The following is a 10,049-nucleotide window of genomic DNA, read 5'->3' on the forward strand; positions in this document are numbered from 1 at the left end:
CACTCAGTGGAAATCAGTCTCTCTTAAAGGTACAATGCACACCTTCAACCTCGTAACACGAGAGACAACCAGTCCTGCCAACAAACATAAAAGCATGTGAACACAGACACACATATTCACACTAATTTAAAAACACATAATCACACATATTAGCGATTTCTCAGCACTGTTATCCCATTAGTGATCCCTTTGGTTAATGAGTGAGGCGGCTAATGAACATGACTGCTTCTGCGCTGTTAGAGGGATAGTGTGTAATGTCACAAGGCATCTTTTGGTATCCCTCTTTCGGAATTTAACCATCCAGGCAGCCCTTGGTTTCTGAGGAAGTGTTGAGTGAGTAGAAAGCAACGAATATCACAATCTGTCCTTCGAAACACGTAACCAGTGATAAGCACTGTGTTTTATGTTGACCAGAGAGTATCCAATTCTTGCCTAATCTGTACTTCCCCTCGTTAAGCAAGTAAACGCAACTATACTCCCATCAGGTTTCAATCCTGGTTCTCTCAGATTCTCCTCTCAGAGTAAGTACAGCAAAAGTTCTGATCTTGACATACTTTCAATTTTCATCATCTGTGTAATCGTGGAACATTTAGCACGAAGATCATATGAAAATTACCAAAGATCTTTAGCTACAGAGACATTGTTATGGATTTTGTGCTGTTTGTGGAAACTTGCTCTGTACCGTGGGCCTCTCATATTTCCACATGACAATAATGTTGACACATCAACAGAACAGAGTGCCACCAACTGAAGAGCTTTGGGACATTGCGATGTGATTTCAGGGACAATGTACCCTTATGTTTTTTTCCTTGCTTTCCACTATTATACAAACCTAAATTACTCAGTGGTCTGAAGCCACATGGACGTTTTGTTCACACACAGCCCGATGATGGTTGGCTACCATGGTTGGTCACTGGTATTTTCTGAGACACTCTGTTTCAAGCGCTGTTTCCTTCTCCACGAGACTTCAGGCTTTGAAGGAGCGATTTCATTCTCCAGTATTATTCAGTTTCCAACTGACTTTAGATCACTACTTGAAACTTTATCTATATTAATCTGTACGGTCTTTCCACAAACAGTACAGAAGATTCACAAGCATAATCAGGAGTACTGAAGCAACATCAGTGCAACAACCAACTCAATTTCAACTCACTGTTTAAAAAAAAGGGCCAGATTATTGGGCAGAGAAAATGGGGGAAAACGTGTTGGTTGATTGATTTCATTTCTTGTCACGTGTACCTAAGTACAGTGAAAAAGGTTTGTTGATGAACAGTACAGGTAGACCATAGTAGCACAGATGCGCAGATCACAGGATGAAAAATACACTTGGACAGAGTAAGACACGCAGGCTACACTGCACAGAACATGCACTTTACAAGATCAAAATTTACTTGAGGTTACAGTATCCATACATCAGACTAATACTCCAGGGAAGAAGCTGCTCTTGAACCTGTTGATGTTAGTCTCCAAGCTTTTGTAACTTCTCCCTGACAGCAGAGGTCGTAGGGAGCATTTTCGTGGTTGAATGGAACTTTGGTGATGTTGGCAGCCTTTTTGCAGCAGCGAGACATGTAAATGGAGTTTGGCTTCCATGATCGTCTGGGCTGTGCACACAACCTTCTGCAGTTTCTTATGGTCCTGTACAGAACAGTTGCTGTACCAGGCTATTATCGACTTGCCAAATTTCCGAGCCTTCCTGAAAGAGTCTTTGAAGAACAGGGGAGTAATGCTGATTACCTGAAGGGATGAAGAAAGGAAGTTTCAATTTCCTGTCACCTTTCATTTTAAAACGAGAAGTGAATCTACATTTAAATGAGGAAATGTGGTCTGGCGGTTGGGGACAGGGGGGGGGGGGGGGGGGGGGGGGGGGGGGGGGGGGGGGGGGGTGCGGGTAAAATGAAATGGCTCTTCTAAAGTGCCGGTAAAAAACCCTCACTGTGTCGGAAGACTTGACGAAATCTTGAACAAACCTAAACTCTCCTACCTTAAATATAGACAGTTCCGGCAGAAACAGTCCCATAATATTAACGGGGTGAAGTCCATGTTTTAAGGTAAAAAAACAGAAAGCAATCTCTATTCAAAAGCACATGGTTATTGTGTTTCAACTTATGAGACACAACAGAAGATGGGAAGGTTTGGTGCGGATTAGAGCAACATTTCCAACGACGGGACAGATATTGATGTTTGCAAATTTCTTGTTCTCTCGGTCAGCTGCCTGCCCTCATACACCACAGCAAAGTCTAACTCTCCCATACCTTATATCTCCAGTTTGAAGTGCCGAGTAATAAAACTCAGGAGAAAGTAGGAAAAGTAAGATCCACTGAATTAACTAAAAATACACCCTGTTACACTAAGACCGCCCCAGTCAGGGGGTCAGAACAGAGAGATTCAGGGTAAACTGGGTGGGGGTGGATACAGAATGGAAGAAAGAGGCGGAGAGAGAGTGAAAAAAAGACAGAAAGTGAGAAGAAATGGCCAGAGAGAGAGAGAGAAAACGAAAATAAAATGGGACCAAGGTAGAGAGAGAAATTCCAGGGAGAGAAAAAACTCGTTTGTATTTCATGCATCTCCTACTTGGGGTGATGTTGAAGTTGTCATTCCTCTCTCTGTTACAGCGAAAGCTTGTGTTCTCTTCCTGCTGCCAAATCGAACGTGAGAAAATCGGTTTTACGATACTTGCTTTCACGAAGTGTGTGTCTCGGTTTGTTAATATATTGGAACAGTTGCTGTTTTGTAGTCAAATAATCTAGTACACTGTTGGGTTTTCCAATAGAATCAATTTAATCAATTTTTTTTCCTTTGTCTTCATTTTAACTGCAGGTTATGAAGAAAGTGTGTTTTGCTTCAAGCCCACGACTTTGAAAAAATTGCATCCAGAACACAATTCCTTACATTTGTCTTTAAAATTAAGAAAATAAATGGAGTGTACACTATCTTCTTAATATATCTTGATGGGTTTTGGTCTGGTCCAAAAAAATCTAGGGGCTCAGCCTGGATCGCAACCTTCAATTTCAGGTCGGATTTGGCAGCATTAGAATTAAAGACAGGGAACAGTTATTGTTAGAACAATCAACAAAAAAAATCACAGCACAGGAACAGGTCCTTCGGCCCTCCAAGCCTGTACAGATCCAGAACCTCTATCTAATCCCTACTTTCTAAGCGTCTGTATCCCTTTGCATCATCCCAACTCATGTATCTGTTGAGACACACTTAAATGACGCTACCGTTCCCTCCACCATCACCACCACCATCTCCCTCGACACTATCCCATCATTATCCGTGTGCTTATGCAAGGATTGTTTAAATATTGTCTTCTTAACAGTAAAATCAATCTGGGTGGCAACTATCAGGGATCTATGTACATTGCCTTCAAGAACCTTCTGCAGATCCACACGACCAAGAATCTTTCTATTTAATCAGTACTCTGCCTTCCTGTTATTCTCCCCAAAGTGCATCACCTCACATTTAGCTGCATTGAACACTATTTGTCACCTCTGCGCAATTCTGCAGTTTATTCAAGTCTCCCTGCAACCTGTAACATTCTTCCAAACTGTCCAGTATTCTACCGACTTTAGTGTCATCGGCAAAGTTACTATCTCCCCTAAACCTTTCCCCTCTGACTTTGAATTCGTGACCACTAGTAATTGAGTTCTCCACTCTGGGAAAAAGTTTCTTGCTATCCATCCATATGCACCTCCTTATGATTTTGTAGCCCCCAGAGATATGCTGGTGTTCTCTTTTCAGATGTTTCATTCGGTTGCTTGAAATGGGGAGAGTATTGTACAATAAAGGCATTTTGAGTCACTTCAGTGTTTCCAGGGGTTGGGGGTTTCACAAACAGTAAGCAAGATCATGCTTTTGGAATTGTTAAGCAAGCTGCGTTGGGTTTGCCTTTGTCTGCAAAAAGGGGAGGCAATTGCAGCAACAGCTCCAAATTCTAAGATCGCAACAAATGCCATTGAATTCTTTGGAAGTTGCAGAAAATAAACTGAAAGCGAAGCAGCTTGAATTAGAGGCAAAAGAAAATGAAAGAAGTGAAACAGTCTGAGTTACTATTGAAAGCAGAGGAAAATCAAAAGAGAAAGTCAATCCAGCAGGGTGAAAAAGGAAAGGAAAGGAAGGACCCAGCTGAACAAAAGGGAGAAAGAGAAAGTTTGGAACTTGGAAGGTTAGAACTGAAAACTCAAACTTGATTTAAAAATAGTGGAGGTCGACCTGAAGGTTTGGAGGAGCGATGATGGCAGTGAGGGAGTGCAATCCCAGTGTGGCCAAAGGCCTGGTGGGATGTATTTAAATATGTGCAAGCGCTGCCAAGTTCGACACCAAGGACACGGGAAACATTTTCATTTTATTTGATACAATGGCTGAACAAAGAAAATGGCCAGAGACCGTGTGGGAGTTGTTGTTTTAAACAAAATTGACAGGGGCAGCAAGTGATGTGTGTGTGGGGGGTATGGGTGGGGGGATAGCATGACTAACAGAGGCGGCATCTGGGGCGTGTAATGAGGTGATGGAAGTCATTGTAAGTGCAAATAAACCAGTATACCAGAGGCCTGCCGACAACATTTTAGTAATCTAAGGAGGCAACCTGGCCAAACCGGTTGTTAAGGGAAAAGGAGATCTCACTGAAGATAATAAAGATGTTTTACTACAGGGTGAAAAGAAACACTTGAAGGGGATCAGTTGTTTTACTGTCATAACGTAGACCACTATAAGTCGTTGTGTTGGTGGTTTAGAAAAAGCATTGAGAACATTGGAAAGTGCAAAAACAGGATAAACCAGTGAGTTTTCTTAAAATAGTAAAGCACAGTGAAAGCTAAAAAACTGCACCAAATGCACAGCCCAATGGTATTGATTGAGAATTAAGTGCCAGATCTCTCTAAAGAATTTACTTGCATGGGTAAGATTGACTCCTGTATGTCAGGAGGAGTAAGTCGAGATAGGTAAAGGGTGGTAAAGTAGGTTAAGTGTGGCACATTGGCTCAAAGATTAGCATTGCTGCTTCACAGCGCCAGGGACCGAGGTTCCATTCCAGCATCAGGGCGATTGCCTGTGTGGAGTTTGCACGTTCTCCCCGTGTCTGCATGGCTTTCCTCCGGGTGCTCAACTTACCTCCCACAATCAAAAGGTGTGCAGGTTCGGGTGAATTTTCTCGGCGAAATTGCCCATAGTGTTCAGGAATGTGTACGTTAGGAGCTTTAGTCAGGGGTTAATATAGTATAGTAGGGTAGGGGAATAGTTCTGTGTGAGTTAATCGGCAGATGTTCAGCGTGGATTTGTTGTGCCAAATTGCCTGTTTTCAGACTGTTGAGATTCTACGAATCCGTATTAGAATATTTAAGAGAAACGGGAGCAAGTCAATCTTTGATGGTGAAAAATAAGGAGTCAGGTAATTCATAAGGAGTATTTCCTGAAAACGTGGTAATAAGTGGTGAGAAGAGCAGAGCTCCATTACATAAAGTTCGGTTAGAGAGTCTGATGAAAAGTGGTGAAGTGGTCCTGAAGTAATTGTGTACAATTCTGGCCACCACATTACAAGAAGAATATGGATGCTTAGAAGAGGGTACTGTAAAGGTTTATCAGGATGTTGCCTGGGTTGGGGGATTTCAGCTATGAAGAGAAGTTGGATGGACTTCTTTCGTTTTCACCAGAACGCAGGAGGTTCAGGGGCGATCTGGTAGATGTTGATGTCATTGTTGGACAGAGTGCAAAGTACAAGGCTTTTTCCCCCAATACGAAAGAGAAACTCTCGGTTCCAGAAATACATTTTATCCTCGGTAATGATATAGTTGGATCACAGGTGAGAGGGATACCTACTGTGACTGAAACGCCCGTGGAAAATTAGACCACTGAAACGTTACAATAAATATATCCTGTGATTTTGAGTCGGAGAGACATTAAGCAAAGAGTCAAGCCCTTTAGTCCAAACGGTCCCATGTCGACATGAATGTTCATCCGCACTAACCCCATTTCCCTGCCCCAAGCCCATCTCCTTCTCAACATTCCCTATCTGTGTACTTGTCAAAATGCCTTTTAAATGCCTTCAATGTACCTGCCTCAACCACTTCCACTAGCAGCCCCTTCTAACCTCAGTGTAAAAGCGTTGCCCCTCAGGTTCCCTTTCATTCATTCCCCTCTACCTTAAACTGACACCCTCTGGCACTTGGATCCACGGCCCTGGGAAAAAGATTGATGAGTGCATTCACCTATTCCATGTCTCCCATGATGTGAAACACTTCTATAAGGTCCTGCCTCGGTTTCCTACCCACTGAAGAGAAATATCCTAGTTTGTTCAAGCCCTCCCTGTAAGTCAGACCATTGGGTACATGCAACATTCTTGCAAATTTCGCCTGCACTGTTTCCAGTTTAATAACATCCTTCCGATATCAAGATGGCTAAAACTGAACATAATACTTAGATGAGATACCCTACAGCATGGAAATAGGCCCTTTGCCTCAACAAGTACGCACCGACCCTCTGAAAGTAATCCTCTAAGACCCGTTCCTCCTATTTACCCCTGACTAACCCACCGAACACAATGGGCAAATTAGCAAGGTCAATTCACGTAACCTGCACATCTTTGGATTGTGGGTGGAAGCTGGAGCACCTGGAGAAAACCCACGCAGACAGGAGGAGAAAGGGCAAACTCTACACCGACAGTCACCAGAGGTGGGACTCAAACCATGGTCCCGGGTGCTGTGAGGCAGCAGTACTAACCACTGAACCACCGTGCCACGCCAATGCTCTCAGTTCTGGCCTCACCAATGTCCTGTACAAATGCAACATAACTTCCCAACATCTATACTCAATACCCTGACCTTCTTGCCTAGACTAACTGTTACTCCACTTTCAGCACATGAACTCCAAGGTCCCTCTGTTCCATTATATGCCCTTAGACCCTACCATTCACCATGAAACTCCTCGGACAAAATGAGAATTGCAAATGCTGGAGATCAGAGTCGAAAGTGTGGTGCTGGAAAAGCACAGCAGGTCAGGCAGCATACGAGGAGCAGGAGAATCGAAGTTTCTTGCATAAGCCCTTCATCAGCCCTATCCCTGATGAAGAGCTTTTGTCCAAAACATCAATTCTCCTGCTCCTCGGAAGCTGCCTGACCTGCTGTACTTTTCCATCACCACACTCTCCACCATGAAACTCCTACCTTGATTTGACTTTCCAACATGCAAGACCACACACTTAATTATACTAAACTCCATTTGCCATTTCTTGGCTCACTTCCCCAACTGATCAAAGTCGTGCTACAATTTCTGTTAAACTTCCTCACTGTCCACGAAACCAGTGTCATCTGTAAATTATGCGTGGTACATTCTCATCGAAATCACAGATGGAGATAACAAACAGCAATGGACCCAGCACCGACGCATGAGGCACTCCACTAGTCACAGCCTTGTCATCCGAGAAGAATCCTTCCAATATTACACACTGCTTCCTAAAATCAAGCCAATTGTTTATCCAATTTATTAGCTCTCCATGGATTCCATGCAATGTTACCTTCCAGAGCAGCACACCTGATGGAACATCTGACTGAAATCCACACTGACTATGCCTACTGCCCAACCCTCGTTAATCATCGTTGTCACATCATCAAAGATCTTTGACAAATTTGTGAGGCATGATTACCCACTCACAAATTCAACTCCATCTCAGCCCTTAATGCTCTGGCAATCCCAGTCTCTGTTGGGAAAATTAAATCCCAAAAGGGAAACTCTTTTGTTCCTGCATGTCTCTCCAGTCTTCCTGCATATTTATTCCTCTAATCCCCGTTGACTCTTTGGGGACCTATAGTACAACCGCAACGATATCATCATCCCCTTCCTACTTAGGCCAAGCAACAAAGCCTCACTGGATGATACTCCAGCTGTTTTGCCTACTGCTGTGATACTCGCCTTAATGAAAAACATAACTCCACTACCATCCTTACACCTGGTCTGTCCAATCTGAAGCACCTGTACCCTGTTACATATAGCTGCCAGTGCCGTCCATCCCTTCACCATGTTTCTGCAACGTCTCTAATATCCCAGTCTCATGTCATAATCCACACCCGGAGTTCATCAGCCTTACCGTTTAGCCCTCTTGCCCTGAAATAAATTCAATTGAAGTCAACAGGCATTCCACGCTCCCTGCCGTGTTCCAGCAAGGATTTGACTGCTCAACCTCCTATTTCTGATTATCGTATCTCCTTCCAGCCTTGCACTTGCATCCCTGCTGTTGAGGATACCACCCATCATTCATCACTTCCAAGAACCCATATCGAGAACCCTTTTGAAATCTTCGATGGAATCCTACCCACTAATCTCCCAGGCAATGCACTCCAGTCCTGATAACTCTCTGATTAAAAGCTCTGAATGGGACAACATGAGGGGAATATAGGAGAACAGGGACCTGGGGAGCTTTATGCAGATCAAAAAAAAATCTCTGATTGAAGACCTTTCTCCTCATCTCATCCTCAGCTCCATTGCTGGCAATCTTGAAATTGTCATCCCACTTACTGACCCAACAACAAGTGAAACCAAAATATCCCTCTTTACCCTGTCACAAGTATTCACAACGTTGAAAACGCGAATGAAGTTAACTCTTTTTAGCACCGAGTAAAACAAACTCAGTTTCTCTATTTTTACTCTCTAAAGTCCCGCATTTATGGTCGCTGGTGCACACTGCTGCTACTGCACTTCGGTGCTAGAAGGGTGGGTAGATAAGTTACCCACCAAGTGCGCTGCTTTGCCTGGAATGGTGTCGACTTTCTTGAGCATTGTCTGAGTTACACTCGCTCAAGCAAGTCAGAAGCCTTCTATTACACTTCTGACTTGGGCCTTGTTAATGGTGTAAAATATTTGGGGAGTCTTCAACGGCTCTGAACTGCTTTTGAAACCTTCGTATTGAAATGGCAATATTTATACTGTATTTAGTTTCAGATCAACAGTAACCGTCAGCACATGACTAGCGTGCATTTTGAGGTCCCTCAAAAGACAAGCTCCCTGTCTTTAAAATGTTGAATTTGCAACATCTTGACGACCGCTCCATACCAGTGGTGGAACAGCGTGTTCCAGTAAATGTATTCAGTAATCATGAGAGAGTGGTTATTGTTTCTGCGCCGGCAAAGTGCTTGTTTGAAGGGAAGTTGGCAAATTTAACGTTCACTCATGTCTCTCCCCTTGATATTTATGTGGTTTAGAATGGTAGCTTCTCAAGAAATATTATTTCCCTTCTGCCAGGATACTCTGCACACTTCACTGGTAATTACGCAATGGTGTTGTGGATGGAGTGCTGTTGTAAGGACTTAGAATTGAAGTTGGCAAGGTGGCCGTTTCAGCTATTTTTCAGCTAACACAAGATGGCTGAAAGGGTCTGATAGTTACATACAACAGATGGTCACAGCTAAACTTGTAGTCAGCATTTCGATAAACTGGATAAGATGAGATTTTCCGCTGGAGGAAATATTATAGAAGTTATCAGCTCTCTGTTAACAGGCAGTTTCTCAGGGCATAAACATACAAAGATTGGCATATGTAAACTGCTAGCTGAGGAGCTCTCTGAAAGGGACGATCTGTCGGGACTTTGCGCAGAAGAACATCGAGGCCAACCTGGAGAGAATCTGCAGAGGAAAATCTACAAAGGCAAAGCTCACTGGTTTGAAACTTGATTTTTAAAAAATCTTAATCAGGGATTTTTTAATCGGACTAGTAATGTAGAGTGGGAGGTAAAATATGCTTTTAAGAGCAAGGCGTCGGGCGGCACAGTGGTACAGTGGCTATCACTGCTGCCTTACAGCGCCAGAGACCCGCGTTCAATTCTCGCCTCAGGCGACTGTCTGTGTGGAGTTTGCGCATTCTTCACGTGTCTGTGTGGGTTTCCTCCCACAGTCCAAAAATGTGCAGGTTAGGTAAATTGGCCATGCTAAATTGTCCGTAGTGTTAGGAGAAGGGATATATGTAGGGGAATTCGTCTGGGTGGGTTGCTCTTCGGCGGGTCAGTGTGGATTTGTTGGGCCGAAGGGCCTGTTTCCACACTGTAAGTAATCTAATCTATTATG

Source organism: Chiloscyllium plagiosum, chromosome 49 (genome assembly GCF_004010195.1).
Source record: "Chiloscyllium plagiosum isolate BGI_BamShark_2017 chromosome 49, ASM401019v2, whole genome shotgun sequence".
In the NCBI taxonomy this organism is placed as follows: domain Eukaryota; kingdom Metazoa; phylum Chordata; class Chondrichthyes; order Orectolobiformes; family Hemiscylliidae; genus Chiloscyllium; species Chiloscyllium plagiosum.